At 40.2% G+C, this 4268-nt stretch overlaps 1 non-coding gene across 1 annotated transcript; it reads left to right on the top strand.

The window, feature by feature from the left end:
• Positions 1 to 926: 926 nt before the first annotated feature.
• LOC116559615 lies at positions 927 to 1090 on the top strand. Its single transcript, XR_004272530.1, has one exon. It is a non-coding gene; the product is annotated as a U1 spliceosomal RNA (small nuclear RNA).
• The last annotated feature ends 3178 nt before the right edge of the window (positions 1091 to 4268 follow it).

The raw sequence follows: 4268 nt of genomic DNA, 5'->3' as shown, positions 1-4268 counted from the left end.
TGCACTGTCCAGAGTTATTTATTTGCCTACTTTGTTGTTTTCTTTCCCTACTGGAATGTAAGCCCTGTGGCAGGAGGGATCTGCCATGTTTACTGGTGTCTGCCAGGCCTAGAATAGTGTCTGGTACACAGTAGGCATTCAGAAACTTTGTGAAAAGAAAAAAACAAAAGACTATTTGTGACTGACTATCTTCTTTTCCTGGAATGTGACGTCTGTGAGACCAGGGACCTTGCTTGGGTGGTGTTCACCTCTGCATTCCCAGTGCTCCGAACAGCATCTGAGCATATTAGGTGGGCACCAAATCAGCACAGAATGAATCCTCTCTGAGCAAAGAGATCTGGTCAAGTGAGTCAGGGACCCATTGGAGCAATCTCCTCCTTTCTTCAGTTTCTGCACTTCTCAGCTGTCCCAGAAATGCTTGGTTCAACTGGATGAAAATAACACCAACTATTATTTATGTGAACTACTCACTAGTTTCTCCAGTTCCTATAACTCAATGTATGCATGTGTTTTCACTGACGTGTACAATAATCTTTTTTGTAGGCTTATTGGACACAGCACTAAATGCTTTGTCTGGATGAAATTTGTTACTTTTCTAGCGTGGACATGCTCTCCCAACTAAAAAATGTTACAAGGACCATCAATAAGGACCTAAACTATGGAAATAATTTTCTCTTTTCATTTAATACTTATCTTTAGTCTTATTTCTTTGGGCCTAAACTTAATTTTGCTTTGGACCTTTGCTTTGAACCTGCATGTCAGATGCACAACATCTTTAAATCTTCATTTGAAGATAGCTAAGAGACTCAGGACTTGAAAGTTATCACTCCATCTTCCTGGGTACCTTCAAGTGTTTTGTTAATAGCGTTCCTTTTTGTTGAACAGATTATCCTGCATCTCTGTGTCACGTTGAAATGCTCAGCATTATACTTGCGTGGCAGGGGAGATACTATGATCACGAAGGTGGTTTTCCCAGGGCGAGGCTTATCCATTGCACTCCAGACGTACTGACCCCTGCGATTTCCCCAAATGTGGGAAACTCGACTGCATAATTTGTGGTAGTGGGGGACTGCATTTGTGCTTTCCCCTGTTTTTTTTAAAAGGGAAAAAAAAAAAAAAGAAATGCTCAGCACTGACATTCCTTTTCTCAGGAGGTTTTACAACAAGAAGAGCAGAGGTGTTTGTTATGGATACAAAGCTCTGCTTTTGTGAGCATGTTGATTCATTCTCATCAGGGAAAAGATGAGAGGCTGTGTGAAGGACTGGGAAAATTGTTATCGAGAGAGAAAAAAAAAACAAGAAGACTGAGATTCTTGACCTAAAGTTCAAGATGTCATAAAATCCACCTTAAAGCCTACTTAGTTCAGTGTTATTATTATATAGATGAGGACACTTGGTTCAGGAAGGAAAAGGGATTCTCCCAAGGCCACACAATTGAGACACAAAAGTCAGAGTCAAACTGAATTCCATCTGGGTTTGTGAAGGGCTGGTTACCAAAGTACAGTTAAACAGTTAAACCAAAACAGACTCACCGTGGAATGTTGAATGAATCCTCTAACCTTTCCATTTATGTTTTTAAATCTGTAAAATGAGCCTATCTGGAGAAAAGTCCAGATGAGTATTATAGTTATCACCAGATTATTAGGTGTTCAATTGTATTTTGCCTCTTTTATAGCAACAGCAATAATATCATCATAATACCTTTATTTAATTTATTTACATAGTAAAATATTTATTTTTAAGCAATGCATTATCATGGTTTGTTATTCATAAGGCACAAAAGAATATACAGCAAAAAGTCTTCCTGCTGCCACAACTTTCCAGCCATTGAGTTCTTGGAGGCAACCAGTTTCTACCAATTCTTAGTGAATCTTTCTAGAAATGTTTTATGCACATGCAAGAAAATATGCGTCTTCTTTTTTTGACAGAAATGATAGCATATTATATACGTTGTTTTGTACTTTGCTTTTCTCTTGTAACATTGTATCTTTTTATATATTATTTTGTTGTTTCCTTTTTGTTTTTTAAGGCCAAATAGGATTGTTCTGTATGGCTGTAGATTGTTTTAACTAGTTTCCTGCTGAGATATGTTTAGATTTCCAATCTTTTTCTATTATAAATACTGCTAAAATAAACATACATATGTTTATATATATATATGCACATTGTGTGTGTGTGTGTGTGTGTGTGTGTGTGTGTGTGCGCGCCTTTCTGTGAGTGTGAATCTGTAGGATAAATTCTTTTTTTTTTTGAGACGGAGTTTCGCTCTTGTTACCCAGGCTGGAGTGCAATGGCGCGATCTCGGCTCACTGCAACCTCCGCCTCCTGGGTTCAGGCAATTCTCCTGCCTGAGCCTCCTGAGTAGCTGGGATTACAGGCACGCACCACCATGCCCAGCTAATTTTTTGTATTTTTAGTAGAGACGGGGTTTCACCATGTTGACCAGGATAGTCTCGATCTCTTGACCTCGTGATCCACCCGCCTCAGCCTCCCAAAGTGCTGGGATTACAGGCGTGAGCCACCGCGCCCGGCTGGATAAATTCTTAAAAGTGAACTTAGTGGGCCAAAGATTTTGATAGCGTGCGCCACTTTAATACCTTGGATTTAAATACTGCTTTTAATCTTCCCATTTTGAATGATTATTACCTAGGCTCTGTCCTTTGGAATCAGAGGCTTAAGATCTGAGGTAACAAAAACAGGTATGACTGTGTATCTGCATATTAAAAACAAGGGATAGAGAGCTCCAAGATCCACAGCTTGGAAGGCTCTTCAGAAGAGAATAGGTATTAAGGTGCTTAGAAGCCTGTGGGAGGCTCATGCTGTCACTGAAGGTGGTCATTGCTTCTGGAACGACTGCTTCTTGAGCCTCTAGAGGTCTGGCAAACTGCAGAGGACACCCTACAGAACCCAAACTGGACTGTAAAACTCTTTATCTGTGTTGTCTATAAATGCCAAGGCAGGATATAATAAAATTAGTATAAAAGCAGTAAATATTTGTTGCATTAATGAATTTATTCTTAGGCACCTTCCTTTTAGAATCTTGGAACATCAGTGCTAGAGGAGTCCTTTGAGATGCTCTAGTCTATAATTTGAGAGGGCGGGAGTGGTCCAGCTCTTACGTCTAGTATTGGAACTATTGAACTTTGCCTCCATCACCCTATTTATTTGGAATTGTGTATTTGGTTGTGAGTGCCACAGTTTAAATGGGAATGTAGATGAAAAGGATCCTACCTAGCATGTGGGAAATAAATGAAAGACCCATAGGTGTTAGGCTTGGGAGGGGAGAGGGAACTTTAGAAAGGATATATACATGGCACTTGTCTTCATAGCTTCACAGTGAAGAAAATATTCTAAGCACTTCAAGGACTATTAACTAGAGCCAGTGGATGGAAGCTATAGGGGTACATATTCAGTTTAGTATGGAAAATCTTTCTAATGAAGCCACGAGAACTCCTCGTGAGGTGGCCACATCCCAGCGGTAGCAGTGTTTAGGCAGAGGCTGCGTGGCCACCTTGGAGAGATGAAGTTCGGAGAAAGGCCACTCGGGGGGAGATAAGACCAACTGCCTTATCAGATCACCACCAATTCAGTTTCTGTGCTTGGTATAACATCCAAATGGAGCTTTGCCTATAGTGTAAACCTTTATTATACTTTATGAAATATGCTTCTTTGTGTTCTTTTTTTTTCTTCTTTTTTAAAATATATTTTATTGTACTTTAGGTTCTGGGATACATGTGTAAAACATGTAGGATTGTTGCATAGGTACATACATGGAAATGTGGTTTGCTGCCTCCATCTCCCCGTCACCAATATCTGGCATTTCTTTCCCTGTTATCCCTTCCCAACTCCCTACCCTCCCCCCGTCCCTCCCCTAGTACCCCCAACAGACCCCAGTGTGTGATGCTCCCCTCCCTGTGTCCATGTGTTCTCATTGTTCAACACTCACCTATGAGTGAGAATATGCGGTGTTTGATTTTCTGTTCTTGTGTCAGTTTGCTGAGAGTGATGGTTTCCAGGTTCATCCATGTCCCTACAAAGGATACAAACTCAACGTTTTTTATGGCTGCATAGTATTCCATGGTGTATATGTGCCACATTTTCCCTGTCCAGTCTATCATCAATGGGCATTTGGGTTGGTTCCAGGTCTTTGCTATTGTAAACAGTGCCGCAATGAACAAATGTGTGCGTGTGTCTTTATAATAGAATGACTTATAATCCTTTGGATATATGATTTTTGCATGTGATTTTTGCACATTGATTTTGTATCC

Source organism: Sapajus apella, unplaced genomic scaffold (genome assembly GCF_009761245.1).
Source record: "Sapajus apella isolate SASKATOON/1434 unplaced genomic scaffold, GSC_monkey_1.0 scaffold23, whole genome shotgun sequence".
Lineage (NCBI taxonomy): Eukaryota > Metazoa > Chordata > Mammalia > Primates > Cebidae > Sapajus > Sapajus apella.
Note: the sequence above shows the minus strand (reverse complement) of the source record. Positions and strands in the feature narration are given on the sequence as shown.